Genomic DNA, 16,438 nt, shown 5'->3' on the forward strand with positions numbered 1-16,438 from the left:
GTTTTAATACGTCTTGCACAGAGGTCTGAAGTCACAAGTGTATATTCACAATGCACAAGGAGTGCTCAGTCAGAACAGTCTCACTCTTTTATGAATGTGCCCCCTTCTGAGGAAGAGTTAAACACCACTCTTGGAACACAACATAAACATGTAGAAAGTGCCCACTGCTCCAGGCAGTAAACCGAGGTAACTGAGCATTAATTCAATTGATAACAAAGTCACCTGCTTAGGGCTTTTGTAGAAAGGATCGTTTTCCCTGCATGAACCAATGCTGGTTCGCCAAAGCGGGAAAACGTTTCTGGACTCGTTTGCCCAGAGTCCCAGAGCCTGTTAGTAGCATATAACACAGAAAGTCCCTACCCTTCAAGAGTCCAAACAGGTATATTCTGTAATGCGCAACACCTGAAAAGAGGCCTTGCTGCTAAGTTGCTCCTCAAGGAATTAGCATCTGGTTCCCCCAATGGAGAAACCAACAGAAGCAGGGTTAATGGCCCCACAGTCGCCACCACAAGGAAAGGAGCCCACAGCTATGACCTAGATGTATATAGAAGGTTTTGGTGCCCGAAGCACCCTTACCAGCCTCCTTCTTCACAGTGGCTTCAACTGTAAAGTAATCGGCGACTTTCCTATGCCCCGCGAGTACTTTGAAGGGAACACCTCAGGCGCGTGCTGACGTCAGAAACGCCGAGGCTCATGGGATTTGTAATTGGTCATGGATGTCGCTCTTTAGCCCGTTTCTGCAGTGTTCTTTTGATTCCTTTCAGGTGAGATACAACACCAATATCAATTATTCAGTTGAATTAATGGAGTTATGATGATTTTCATTTTTTCACTTGTTCTTCCCTCTGTATAATTGAGTTTGTATATCCTCAGGTTGTTACTAGTTGAGATCCAAGAGAAACCTTCTTTTGTAAGACATTCATTTTATATGGTACCCGCATCTCTTGGAAAGTAGGGTCACTCTCTCTTTGTTGTGATCTAATAGCGAGCAGCCTGTCTGTCTTCTATCTGCTACGCAATGGACGTCCCAGCCACCAAGGAGATGGAAAAAGTGCTCCTGGAGTGCAAATACCGTGACCGCATGGTAGAACATCTAGGCAAGCCTCACCTAAGAGAACTAAGTGCATCTTGGTTCCTGTCATTTCGACCAATCTGGATGGACTGCATCTTACCTGTCCTCCGATGCCTGTTTTGCGGAGAAGAATGTGTGTTAGACATTTGTTTGACACTCCCATTGTTGTATAGCGTTTTAGATTCCGAATGGATTGTCCCGATTCATGCCCTTATATAGGTACAATCCACGTTGCACTTATATAGGCATAGAAATCAAGCCCTTATTTAGGCACAGCTCATGCAACCCAAATACAGGCATGGCTACTTCCATCCGTTCACCAAAACTCAACGATTTCTTGGAAAAACCAGCCTAAGCCGTTAGGGACTTCCCCTTGTTTGAATATTGATTTCTCCAAGAACTCGGTTAGTTTTACAATGAACATCTATTCCTTAGGGGTTAATTCATGACGTTCATATGCCCGACTTTACGTCAAACATGGCATTCCTAAACACCTTCAAGGTGTAAATATACCTTCACTTGCTCTGGCAAAGCACAGTGGTTCGGAGCAGTTCGACAACCTACTTGCCCGACGCAGCTCGCTACAGCAAGTGCCGAAGGAAGCCGACTCTCCAGCTGACGCACTGATCAGGAAGCTGCCCTCCTCTGCTGAGAAATCCCGCTCCAGTGTTTCTGACTCCCCTTGCCGGATTTTGGGAAATCGAGTCCCGAGACAGAGATACCATACCTCCTTCATTCTAAGTTTGGAGCTGATTAGAACCTAGAGAAACCTTTGGTAGATTCTTGGCAAAAACTAAACCTATGCTAAAGACCATACTTACTTCTTCTCTCGTACTAGACCTAGGTTAGGTACATTGGGGTATGCGTATTTTAGAAGCACCAGTTGAGTATTTTAGCCTGTGTTATTTCAGTATGTATTTTTATATGGCTTAGAAACCATACAATGCTATTACAGTTTTATTTTATAATACTATTCTCGCTGTACGCATTATACTTTACATTCTATCTAACGATTGTAGCAGTTCAAATCTTTTGCATGAGAAAGAATACTGTTCAATAAACCTTTTATTGAAAAAGCCCATCTCACTATTTCTCGGCAAACTCTGTAGAAACGAAGCATGCACGATTGACTGAGTGAAATCCTTATCTATTATTTCTACGACTCTGAAGATAGTTATTCCAGTCCTAGGGAAACAAAGTTGTCATGTTTGTGCGGTTGTCAGAAACTAATCCCTTCTTGTGAATTTGAGAAAGTTTCTAGTGACCTCCGAGGTAGCTGGCACTCACAATTAAGTTTAGTATATTCGATAGAGACCTACTGACCTAAGTCCTCCGTCACATCTATAGGATATATTATTCCAATGCGCAGAGCCTATTGGGAATATAGGAACTACACTACACCATCATGCGCGCAACAGGACCTGAATGCTCTACTGGGCCCGAAAATGGCTCATGTTCTGCAGTGTCCCCAGCGTATTCCTATGTTGATGGCGGCATTCCTTGAGCCACCACAGGTAGTAACTGCACCTGTTGGTATGGACACCAGCTCCTCCACTGACACCCAGGCTCTGGACGGTGCACAGGCTGCCCCAGCACCGGCTGCGCACAGTGTGGAACATCATCTGTGCTCAATTGGCGTACTCTGAGAGGTGTTACAGTGGCCGTCTACTGAGGAAGAAAGCAAAGAAAGTGTTGCGTTTACCAGCCAGGACACATAAACAATTGACTCATTTTGGCTCGTCGTGTGATGGAAGAAATTCGCTCTTTTTTAAACAAGCTCAAATTTGGAACTCAAAAACAAAATTGACATTCCTTTCATTTATTGGGCATACATGGCTTTTTATTGCTTACAGTGGTTCGTTCGGACTATAACTACGGACACTTTAGAGCTATAGCTTGCAAAACATTTTTTTCTTTTAACATTTTAAAGTTTTTTAGATATTTTAAAACATTTTAGCACAACAAATGTTTTATGAACTTTGAGCATACCTATATCTAGTTAGGGTAGTAGTACGGTAATGACTTACATATGTCGTCCAGTCGGAAGAGGAGTGGGTGTTAAAATTCCATATAGTTACCTTATATAGGCGCAGGTAACATTGCAACCTTTCACCTATATTCTTACCTACACTACATACATAATGGTTCTTAGGGACTGAACTTTTGCCTAGATATGACACTGCATTTAGAACATGAGTTTTTCCCTAGTTCGAATCTCATACATTATGCATGAGGTTTCTTGGAAACACAGCAGGACTACCATCTCTTGTATAATATCTCTGTATATAGTTCAGACCCGATGTCATCCTCTAGGCCAACACAGGAACACAGCAAGGTAGGACCCCTGAGGAGACCTTGGGTATATATACATTACATATTGCTTTAGAAAGACAGAGGAGCCCGTGACTTCCAGGCTGACACACTGACCAGAGAAACTGAGGTTCCTGCATGCAGACTCTTCAGCTTGCAGAGGTCTAACATCCTTCGCGAGGTGTCCAACTCGAGACCAGGACGGGGTCCCATATTCTCTCATTCTCTGGTAATGGGGCTGACTAGATCATAGAGAGCATCTTGGCATAACACCTACACAGATGCTAGGCACATTTAGGTACATCTATTTAGGGAGACATTGTAGGAGTGCACACCTTTAACATGTATTTCATGTACTTGTATATATTCATGATTACTGCAAAATGGTAGAACTTTATCATCCCTTTACTTTCATAGTACTGCTAATCATATATCTCTGCTACTGTCTATTGGTTGTCACAACTCATCTATTCTATACTAGAATAACAATTGTTCAATAAATTCTTATTGACAAAATGCCCAGTATGTTTATTCTGTGTATCACTGAGACCAACTAGGCGAGCACAAGCACTGAGTGAAAGGTAGTATATTGTTTTCACGATCCTGAGGGATCAGGGTTGTCACGTTCTGAGGTTTATGTTACAAAAAGAATAACTGTGGGTCAACTGTGTGTCTATGTGTGTCGTGATGATTCGAAGTGTACTCTAGGTGTGTTAGTAGAGCACACAACAGGATATCACACTGTATGGGAAGATATCCATCAGTTACTCTCCTTTTACCGCCCTTTCATCATCTGAACCACTTCCCAGAGTGGAGAACCTATGTTGTTGCCATCTGTTGTGGGAATGGCTACTGTTTACTGTTGTAAGGTAAAGGACTGAAGGGGAATAGTATTAGTAACTGAAAGCAGTGCAAGAAAGTGTTGTGAGAAAGAAAAGGAATGTGCTCTATGATAAAATTGAATAGTGAATGCAAAAATATTTTATTCTGGTGCCGTCCACTTCCAAAGTTGAAAGCAATTCAGTGCAAAATAGCCAGTAAGTAGACCTAATGGTTACTGGCCCGATGTAATGGTCGACATGTTTCTGCGGTAGTTTAAAGATACCAAGGTATCTCCCGCTTCTTCAGGACCTATGTCTTTTGCTACTGCTCCAAAGTGAAAAATGAAAATTATTTGATACAGATATCACCTGTTCAAACCTGGTAGTCCTCCTCTAACGCAAGAGAAACGTGCCTCTCCTCGCCTGGCAACAGCTCAGGAAGATAGTGCACCGCTCTGCCCGTCGGTACACTCTGCAGCCATCTGGGCTGTATGGGGAGGTGAGGTTGCCAAAAACTATTCTCTTCCAGATAAGAGGAGATTCTAGTTGCACTGTGAGCTAGCTGATACAGACAGGCTAACATAACCGGTGTCTGCCACCAATCCCACAGTTTATGTTATCCAAACGCGCAGAACCTGTATAAGGTATATAGGAACTACACAACATATGTTAAGGGGAGGTAAGGGGAGTTAAGTAGTCAATCACTAACAGTAATGACAGCATTACGTGGGGTTCAATTCTTGGGGTACTAATTGGCATATAGCATTTCATTCATGTGTAAATTGATGTGTCATCTCCCTTGGCAAGCTAAGAATTCTAACACAGTTTATTAAAATAACTGCTCAGAAGTTGGAATACAGCAGGCTAATATAAAAGTTATCGCAACTAAAAGAAGGTAGGTGTATGTTGGAGCCCTCCAAGGCCTCATAAGTAGCTCAATCTTTTTTTTTACACCAAATACAAGCAGAATTTTCTCTGCAGTAGAATGACAGTTAACAATTGGAGTCACATACCTCACTGAAACAGGTTGTCATGGCCTAATTAGAACCATCAGATCAAAGTGATGTAAAAGACTAATGCCCCTCTTACGCCATCTTTTTTGTGCTGCTGTTCTGAACCATTGGGTTTTCAAAAATACGGTAACAAGATAAGATTTATCCATTACAGAAGATATTCTGCTTGATCATTTCTGTAATTTACCAGCGTACCTCAACAGCCGACTCAGCCGCTGCACCCCCGTCCGCCAGTACCGCTCCTCAGATCGTGCCCTCACCACCGTCCCCCGCATCCGAAGAGTGACCGCCGGTGGCAGATCATTCTCCCACCTCGCCGCCAAGACTTCGAACACCCTCCCCATCTGCCTACGGCAGACCGAAGACCTCCTGACCTTCAGAGGACTCCTCAAGACCTGGCTCTTCGAACAGCAGCAGCAGTCTCCCCACCCCAGCGCCTTGAGACCCTCACGGGTATGCAGTGCGCTTTACAAATACTATGATTGATTGATTGATTGATTGATCCAGATAAGGATAAATCACCAGTGACAGAACTTCCGGCTAGGCTGATTATAGTTATCCCGATTCAAGACCAATAGGTTTCCACAGGAAATTTGATAGTCCTGCTAAAATTCTGGACCCAGTATTAGCAGAATTGTAAAGTTTGTCCTCAAAACCACATCAAAACCACATCATCACAGTCATGGTAACCTTATGAGTCTCATTATGTTGCCTTTGATATGCGCTACAGGGTGTCTTTCATGCCTTTTGCAATTCAGTCATAGGGGTATAGATGTTGTTGCATTTCTTTCACCAGCAGAAGGCCACAGTATGAAATATTTCTTCAACTGCTTGTGTAAATTTCTAGGATGCACTGCAAGAAAACTGTGTATGCCCACAAGAACATGAAGAAGCCCCAGGTACGCTGGTAAGTATAGGGCCCCTAGAGAATATGGGTTTCAAATGTTCCACAACAATCTCTCCCCCTGAACGCTGCCATAGACTACGATCCTATGGTTCGATACTGGATAGCATGGGCTCTCAATAAAAAGCTCAGATATAATGTTTTATCTATTAATTCATTTTAATCAAAACATGGCGGTTCTTTCCTGGAATGTTGAATTGCCTTCCTCTGACCTTCCAAAGTAATTATTGAATGAATCTAATGCAGGAATAATTTGCTTACAATAAACTTGAGCTACTAATGAGATTCAGTTAAATGATTTCTATGCTATGTGCTCAGTGTTCAAACAGGAAGTCCAAGGAGAGGACATGCTAGTGATAGAATTGCCCCATAATTTTCCACAAATTATATAGAAAGAAGCCCTAGATGACGATGATCAGATTTTTGTCGTAATGTTATTTCGACTCCAGGCATATGTTATACTAGGGGTGGTGGATCAACTCTTACAGGAGAGTCAACCTTTATGCCCTCGTTACCCCCATTTTATTGACTGATGCTGGTGGTTACTGACACTGAAAGTGCCATGGGCTCTGCTACCAGGTCCAGGGCTAGTGATCAGCCCTTTAAAGGTATGATAATTGGTATAATTATAATTGGCAAAGACAACCTACCTGTAAGTCCCTAGTATATGGTAGGGCGCATATGTTTAGAGACTCCAGTGGACTTAATGCACTTAAGTGTACACTGTTATTCTGTCTGGTGTCATTTAATGCTAACACAAGGAAATGATGGACAGAGCGCTGAAACTTTTCAGACACTCACCCCCAGTCACAGATCTGGGTTGAATCCATCATAGTTCTTTAGCTCACTTCGCCACCCAGTTCAGACCCAGCTATATGTAAATCAGTCTTGACCCTGTGCCTCATGGGAACAGCCAGCCTGAACTACCAAGCCATGTCTTCCCTGGACTGGAAACAAGCATCGAACAGGTTTCGCAGTAACAGCACTCATCCGCCAGGCTAGCTTGAATCCAGTGGCAAAGTAAGCAAGGGACCCACGTCTGGGCATACCCTGCCAACTTAGGGCGAACAAAGTAAACACAAGGAGATGCTGAATGGAGCACTGAAAGTTTTCAGACACTCCTCCCCAGTCACAGATCTGGGTTGAATCCATCATCGTTCTTTAGGTCACTTCGCCACCCCAGTTCAGACACATCTATATGCAAATCAGTCTCGACCCTGTGCCTCATGGGAACAGTCCAGCCCGAACTGCCAAGCCATGTCTTCCCTGGACCGGAAACAAGCATCCTAGGACTGGTTTCGGGCTAACAGCCCGCATCAGCCAGGCTAGCTTGAATCCAGTGGCAAAGTGAGCAAGGAACCCACCTCTGGGCATACCCTGCCAACTTAGGGTGAATAAAGCAAACACAAGGAGATGATGGACGGAGCGCTGAAACTTTTTAAACACTCACCACCAGGCACAGATCTGGGTTGAATCCATCAACGTTCTTTAGCTCACTTCGCCATCCCAGATCAGACACAGCTATATGCAAATCAGTCTTGACCCTGTGCCTCATGGGAACAGTCCAGCCCAAACTGCCAAGCCATGTCTTCCCTGGACCGCAAACCAGTGTAGGGACACCCAGAAAGTCAATACCCAATCTTGCATTGATTTTATGGACATATCTTTCAAGGCACTAGAGGGCCTAATACAGAGCAGCACGGTAAGTACCTATGAGGGGCTGTACAATTTGATCATGAAAGAACACATATTGGCCAACTGCCCCACAGACAAAGTACATGAATATCTAGTTGACTCTAAGCTGTATAGTGCTAGGGAACTGGGGGAGACAGCTGATGAGTGGGTTCCCACCAGGGTGACCAAGAAGAACCTAGGAGGTTAGCAGAAGAAAGGAGGACTGGCCCCCTACTAGAAGAAAGCCATGGGTAACCAAGATATAAAACAGAAAGAGACAATCCACTTACAAGGAGAAGGGGTATCAAGGAAGACATTATGACCCTACAAAGGCGGGGATGTGTTTTGATTGCTTGCATTAAGGACACAAAAGGGGAACTACAGTCTGCAAAAAAGAAGCCCTCACTGGTGAGCAATCCAAGGGGATTGCTAGTGGTGGTGTAGATCTTTGCACCGAGACGGTGAAAGGGTGAATGTTTATGCATAGGTGACCTTAGTTTCCATGGGTGGAGGGGAAGTTGCTACCTGATGTATTTCACCAGGTTACCAATGCATAAAACAGAGCCAAGCTCCATCCCATGGCAATGGTGAGCTTGGAATGGGAAGATGTGACTGGACCTTAGAAGGCAGGTTTGTCTCCTGCTTTCCCAGAAGGGTGCCTACTGGGAAACAATCTTGAAGGTCCTGCGTGGTCTCAGTGGGAAGGCAGGTTCATGCTCCAATGCTGGACTTCCCTGAGTAGTTTTGTGCTGTGACAAGGGCACAAGCTGCACATCAGGGGAGTACTGGACATGTGTACCCTGTAACAAATTGCTAAGCTTTAAGAGCAAGAGAAAGGACAAATCTTTTGGTGAGCCAGGCCAATTAGCTTAAGTAATCCAGAATGTAATCCAACCTTGAGGTGGAGAATATGATACCAGAAGCGGGGATTCCTCTCCTGCAAAATCTGCCTTACTTCGCAGAGTTGCAGGGAGGTGTGGAGCCTCAAGAGAGTAGATGTACCAGGGACAGAGGGACTGTCCCACTCTTGACGGCCTGTCAGTGGTTTCAATAGAGTCTGTTGGGAGGATGGAGTCCTCTATACTGAGGCCAGAGACACCAAACCAGGGGCAACCAGGAGAGTGGTGGTCCCTCAGAAGAACAGAGTTCTTCCTCACATTGGCTCATGACATCATCAAATTTGGACATTTGGGACAGATCAATGCCTGGAACAGGCTGGTCAACCATTTCTATTTGTCCCTTATGTCTGACAAGGCACATTTAGTTATGCAGCTCCTGTGTTAACTGTCATTCCAGTGCCAAGACAGGGGAAAGCCAAAGGCTCCCCTGATACCACTGCCAGTGGTAGGGACTCCCCTTGTGAGGGTGGGGATTGACATTGCTGGTCCCCTAGACCCACCAACTGCCTCTGCGAACAGATATATCTTGGTGGTAGTGGACCATGTCACCAGATACCCTGAAGCCATACCCCTCAAGATGGTCAGTGCTCCTGCAGTGGTCAGAGCCCTACTTGACCAGAGTGGGCTTCCCCAAGAAGGGGGTCTCAGATAGGGGGACTAATTAGCTGCCTACCTGAAGGCGATGTAGGATGAATGTGGTGTTACCTACAAGTTCACCACCCCATGTCATCCTCAGACCAATAGTTTGGTCGAAAGATTCAAAAAGACCCTGAAGTGTATGATGGGTTTATCTGCCAAACTGGTCTTTTTGGCTATCACTGCATAGAGCCCGACTGAAAATCTTTATGAGTTGGAAGGTTTCAGTGCAGCGTATCAGGAAGAGTAGCTTCATTCAATTCCACCTGGGAGGAGCACCTGGTCCACCTGAGGGAAGTGCTTCAGGCCCTGCAGAAGGCGGGCCTGACTATCAAGTCAAGCAAATGCCAGATAGGGCAATGTTCAGTAATGTACCTGGGCCTCCTTGTAAGGGGGGGCGCATGTGTACCTCTCCAACCGAAGATCCAGACCTTCTTGGGTTGTGAAGCGCCTAAGGCCCAGGCACAGGTCAGTGCCTTTTTTAGCCTGACAGGGAACTACAGAAGGTTTGTGAGGAACTATGAGATTATTTTGGCTCCCCTGACAGAGCTACCTCAAAGAACTGGCCCAAAATGGTATTTGGACCCCAGTGTCAGCAGGCCTTTGACCCTCTGAAGGAGACTATGTATTCAGCACCAGCCCAACTGGCCCCTGACTACAATAAGAAGTTTGTGGTGCAGACAGATGCTTCAGAGCAAGGGATTGGCAAAGAAAACCTTCTTTTAAGGCCCTAGTATATGGTGTGGCATGTAGGTTTAGAGACCCTAGTGAACTTAATGTACCTAAGTATGCACTGCTTTGGTGTTTGGAATCATTTTAAAGTCAGGCATGATTTACAGGCTGGTTTTAAAATTAAACTATGTCCAGAATCAACTTTGGAATTAAAATTACTTCCGTAGCCCCAAACTACCTTTTTATATCTTATAAGTCACCCCTAAGGTCTGCCCTAGGTGCCCCAAGGTGAAGGAAGTGATCCGATTAGGGACACGCGAGTCACTCGTGACCACCTCTCACCCTTCCACACAAATGGAGAGTCGGTCAGACAGTAGAGAATTCAAACCAAGTATATTTTATTGAGGTTATACTAGAGCGGAGACCAGTCTGACAAGCCTCCTAGGATTGCTGCAGAGGGACTGACTTCAGCTAACATAGAGATACATTTTGTACGTTTGTAAACCAAGCATGGTCCGCCCATAATGGAAATCTACTAACAGGTGCAGCTAAAACAAAGAAGCACAGAAAGATGATTTTCGACTCTGAGACTGGGCACATTTTATCTTTATGCCAAGGTCATTCTGTTCGTGTCTACTGCTAGGCTAGTGGGAGAAAGCCTCTATCTATGAGAAAGGAATGCATTAACAAGAACAGTGTATTCATTAGCAGAGCAGGGCTTAATCTTGAGTGTTTGGGGTTTTTTAGAGCCTGCTTCTTGAGAAGGGAATACGCAGCTCACATCATGATTCAAAATGGTGGCTGGACATAAAATGATGCCGCGAATGCTAACCTAAAGTAAGAACTAAATACAAGCAGGGTAGCAAAACAGTTTCATTTTATCAGACCCTCCTTTTAGCATTCACTAAACATTTTCAAATTGGGAATGGAAAAGATGTAATATGCAGAGAAACAAATGACATCAACACTCAGAACTATCCATATACTCAGTATCAGGAATAGACGTTGCAAGGGATGATGTAGAACCAAACATGCCCCCATCTATCTGCATCATGTCGGCAATGTCTTTTTGCAACATGATGGCAGCACTAATATCAGGAACTGTTTTTTTGGTTTAGGGGTGAGAACACTTATTCAATAAGTACAGCAGGTCGGGAGACAGTGTATGTAAAGACAACATGTCAAGAAAATACCCATAATCACAGTTAGAAAGATAACGGATCGTCCAACCCCAGGACATGAACATACCCCCGAACCATCCAGAGAGAGTCCAAGTACCATTTTCTTGGTGCATGTCAGATGAGAGTCAATTTCTGTATGGCAGCATACAAACTGGGGGCTGGTCAGGTATGTATACACAACAGCTACTGCCAATGACGCAACAGGCCCCACCCTATTTGCAAGTATAACATCTAACACCATCCGGTTCTGCAAGGTAACTAACTGTGTAGCCTGAAGCTCAGCAGTGATGTTTGTCAATATACCAGCTGTTGTATTAATAACCCCGTCAACAACCCTTGTTAGCAGACAAATGTTAAGGCTATTTTCTACATGGTGCCCCAAAAAGATACGATACCCTTCATGGCATCCTCAAACTGTTTTAAGGTAGTATGTGTCTGATCTATATCCTTTGTGTCAAAAACTCTTCTAACTCGGGGCAAGTATACACTCCTACGCTGCAGCTGATGATCTTTATGGTCATTGTCTGGAGCTATATATACAGTGGGAAGGAGAAAGAGAGATAGCACCTGCTCGACCACCCCCTCGAGAGCCAGACATAAGCTTGGGATCCACAGACAAAATAGACATTAGGGGGTGGGATTAAGGGCGGACTATCGGTCGTTCTCAATCTGTATGTTGAATTGCATCTACTCTCCCCCACCTTTATCCTCCCGGTCTCCTGGACACAGAAACTAGCTGTTGTGTTGACCACTGACACTAGTATTGGCTTATCCTTGGTAAAATTACGAGCCTGGCAAGATTGGAAATACTCAGAAGTGTTAAACCCTTGGAAATCAGCCATTTCCATTTGAAGCCAGGTGTCAGGTCTCGCCAGCCAGCTCCTCAAAAGTCTTTGTCAGCCCGCTTGGGATTCTCTGTTGGTCCTCGAACTCCTCAACTCCCTTTTTGGAGTTGGAAACAGAGGTTGGCGTCTGCTTGGTGCAAAATGGTGGATTCGTAGATTGCCTTCCTTTGACCCGCTTTTTTGTGAAGGTTGGTGTTCTAGTTCTTTTGCCTACCCGCCATTTCGTGCGCTCGCGTTCTAAACGCAGCGCACTTCAACTGAAGAATTTTGCGAGCGGACGCCTTCCCTTGGCGCTCCGGCTCGTTTTGTTTCTGTTCGTGGTATTACCTGAGAATTTCTGAAGAACCTTCCTGGAGACTTAGGTCTCATTTCTGTCCAGACATCTGTATCCAGTGTTCCCTGAAAGCCTTTGGAGAACAGCGGTATTTGGAACTTCGTACCTCGACGTTTTGAGGGACCAAGTAATTGGAGCGCTTTCCTCAGGTGACGCTAATCTTGCCTATCTGCCAAACGGTAAGACAAGCGTATATTTTGCTCCAGTTTTGAATTTGGAAAATCAAATATTTTCGTTCTTTGAAAACCAGCTCCTAAGAGACAAGTCAAGTACCTTTGGTCGCTTACTTAAGAATCTATATAGAGACATTGAATGTTATTTTGTTATACTCAAGTTGCAAGAAGGTAACACCCTGTTCTGAACTGAACTGATATAGTCAGAGGGTAACGTTGTGGAGCTTGAACTGTATTGAGTCAAAGACTATTCCACGAGACTAATCAAACAAACAACCAGCAAGTAATTGTCCTAATTTCAAAGCCTCCCTTATGAACTCTAATAAGGCGCTTGTATGACCCAGCAATCAGCTCTCCTCCTCTTGACAATCTCCAGTAGAGAATAGTAAATAGGGGTATTGATATATGCATATAAAAATACAACTGTCTACCATCAAGTTCTAACATCGGAAGAGAGATTCCAGATCCACTTGAGAGAAGTCAGAGGTCATTCAAACAGTCAATTACTTGGTATACAGAGAGAGGCAAACTCCGCTCAGTAAAAAGGTAAAAGCAGAATAGGGAGAGGTGAGAGTAGTAGATAATATCAATCTGTGGGTGGAACTTAGTAATCCTTTGCTTATTGTTGCAGATACCTTTCTACCGAATTCAGAAGTAGACGAGGACTTGAGCGGCAGTCTCTCTTGTTGTTTGTTATCCACTTCCCCTTTCCCCTTCTCTCCTGGGCTAGGAGAAATCCGAGACCAGGGGGGTTCGGGAGTTGGGAATTAGCATCTAGAAGAATTTGCCAGATCGTCTCCACGGAACTCCGGTATTGCAGGTACTGCTTCTGACAGATTGAAGTGCCTCAATTACTTTCCGTCCAGGCGAAATGGCTGAGGGTTTGGATGTCAAGGCTTTGGCATCGATTCTTGAGGGGTTGCAAAAGCAGCTAAGTGAAACTAGGGAGGAGGTTAGGAAGTCCAATCAGGAAGCCAGTCATCTCCGTCAAAGAATAGATGAGCTCTCCGTTAGTCCCAGTCCCAATTTTGGAGGAATTAGGTCTTCCGCTTTTGTCCCATCCTCTTCGTCCTCTTCAGAGTTAACTACGCAGGTAGTGCATGCCATGCCCCCTATAATTCCGTTAGCTCCGCCTGAGAGATTTCAAGGTGACCCACACAAGGCTCAAATATTCTTGACTCAGTGTTCCTTACATTTCCTGTGTAAGCCCTTATTAATTAAGGTGGATCAATCCAAGGTGGCGTTTGTGCTTTCTTACCTGAGTGGAGATGCCGCGGCGTGGTCTTTGCCGCTAGTCTCTTCAAATTATCCGGTTTTGTATAAATTTGAAGATTTCAAAACTGAATTTCTATGAATTTTTGATCGAAGAACTATCTCACAAACTACGACAACGAGTTGTTAGATTTGAAACAAGGAAACCGGGAGTTAGTAGCTTACCTTGCTCAATTTAATAAACTTATCGTAGAGACTAGTTGGCCCGAGGAAAAGAGGGCAGCCATATTTTACAGAGGCTTAAAAGACGAATTGAAGGATGGCCTTGTCCAAATCCCAAAGAGACCTACTGATGTTTCCGAACTCATAGACTTGGTTTTGCAAATCGACCAGCGTCAATCTGAAAGGCGAAGTGAAAGGCGTAAGGACTCTCGACCCCTGCCGCCACGTTTTGATCGAGTCAGGACTGAGGTCAGCAAGGGTAACGAAGGAAGTACGGTCGAGGAACCCATGCAAGTCAAAACTGTTCGAGGACCCTTATCCAAGGAAGAAAGAGAGAAGAGACGTCAGGGAAAACTATGTATGCACTGTGGTCAGGCTGGACACTTTTTGCGAGAATGTCCGAAGAGGTCAAGGTCTAGCACTTGGGTAAAAGATCGGCTCCACCAGTAAAAGGAGTTGCTCTGGTGGGAGCTGCCGAAGAGTCAACTCCAAGTACAAAATCCTTGGCAAACACTTTACAATCAGCCGCGCCACATTTGATTCTTTCCAGCCAGATTGCCTTTGGAAAAGATCGAATTGAGAATGTTTCCATCATGGTGGATTCAGGAGCGACCGGAAATTTTTGTGACCTACAATTCGCTAAGTCTTTGGGAATCCAATTTGAAAAGAAGCTCAAGCCCGAGCCTGTTCGAGCGGTTGATGGTACAAATTTGTCCTCTGGCCCCATTGTATTTGATACTGAAGTAATAACGATCTTGGGTCCGGGAGAGCATCAAAGTAAGATTTGTTTCAATCTAATTGATGCTCCGCAGTTTCAATTAATTCTTGGATTGCCCTGGTTAACCGAGCACAACCCACAGATAGACTGGGCTCACCGATCTGTGACCATGAATTCGAGTTTTTGTTTGGAGAATTGTTTTCATGGTAAACATGAAGACCCTCAAACCATGTTGTCAGCAAGCTTGAGTTTGGCGGACCAAACGCAAATGATTTGCTCTATCGAAGTACCTGAAATCCCTGAGGAATATCTGGACCTGAAAGAAGTTTTCAACGAAAAAGAAGCTCGGAAGCTTCCTCCCCATCGGGAGTATGATTGTAAAATTGATTTGGAGCCGGGAGCCTCACTGCCGTGTAGTCGGATCTACACCTTATCTGAGCCTGAAAACCTGCATCTCAAGGAGTATATTGAGCAAAACTTGGCAAGTGGATTTATGCGCCCTTCTCAGTCCCCTGTATCCTCACCTTTGTTTTTCATTCCTAAGAAGGATGGATCTTTGCGGACCTGCATCGACTATAGGGCTTTACATTTGTTTACAAAGAAGAATCGATACCCGTTACCCCTCATTTCTGAGTTATTGGATCAAGTCAAGAATGCCAGTGTTTATACTAAATTGGATCTGCGAGGGGCATATCATTTGGTGCGCATGGATAAGGGGGAAGAATGGAAGACTGCATTCCGAACTCGGCTGGGGCTGTTTGAATATCAGGTCATGCCCTTCGGATTGTGTAACGCTCCAGCCGCGTTTCAGCATTTCGTTAATGATGGTTTGAGAGAGTATTTGGATCGATTTGCAGTCGTCTACATCGATGACATCCTCATTTTTTCTAACAGTCTGGAAGAGCATGTTTCTCATGTTCGACTCATTTTGGAACGCTTGTTGGAACACCAATTATTTGTCAAACTCGAAAAATGTGTGTTTCATTCCTCCCGAGTGGAGTTTTTGGGGTTTATCCTATCTCCGGAAGGCGTTTACATGGATGACTCTAAACTTCTGGCGATCAAGGCTTGGCCTGCCCCGAGATCCGTCAAAGAGATATAAAGCTTTCTGGGACTCGCCAATTTCTATCGCCGATTTATTCAGAACTTTTCTGCTAAGGTGAGCCCCATTACACGTTTGTTAAAGAAGAATGAAAAGTTTGTGTGGAACCAGGACACTGAAGAAGCGTTTCAGTCTTTAAAGGAAGCATTTATTACTGCTCCCATTTTGCAGCACCCCGATTTGAGAGAACCTTTTTTCATTGAAGCTGATGCCTCCAATTCTGCCTTTGGGGGAATCCTTTCTCAACGCAGGAAGAATACCGGACAATTGCATCCTGTAGCCTATCATTCCCGAAAGCTTACCCCTGCGGACAATTAACTATTCAATTGCGGATAAGGAACTTCTGGCTGTTAAGGAGGCATTTCAAGTGTGGAGACACTATTTGTTCGGAGCCAGACATGTGGTCACAGTTTTTACGGATCATCGAAATCTGCAATTTTTAAAGTCTGCCAGAACGCTTACCCCAAGGCAATTAAGATGGTCTCTCTTTTTTTGCAGATTATGATTTTGTTTTGACTTATAAGCCTGGATCTGCAAATGGAAAAGCTGACGCCCTTTCTCGTTTGAGTCTAGAAGGAGATTCTGAACCTAAGGTCGAGGGTTTTTTTATCCCTGAAGAAAAGATCATAGCCTCAGTGGTGGAAGATGAA

This window comes from Lissotriton vulgaris, chromosome 5 (assembly GCF_964263255.1).
Source record: "Lissotriton vulgaris chromosome 5, aLisVul1.2, whole genome shotgun sequence".
NCBI classification, from domain to species: Eukaryota; Metazoa; Chordata; class Amphibia; order Caudata; family Salamandridae; genus Lissotriton; species Lissotriton vulgaris.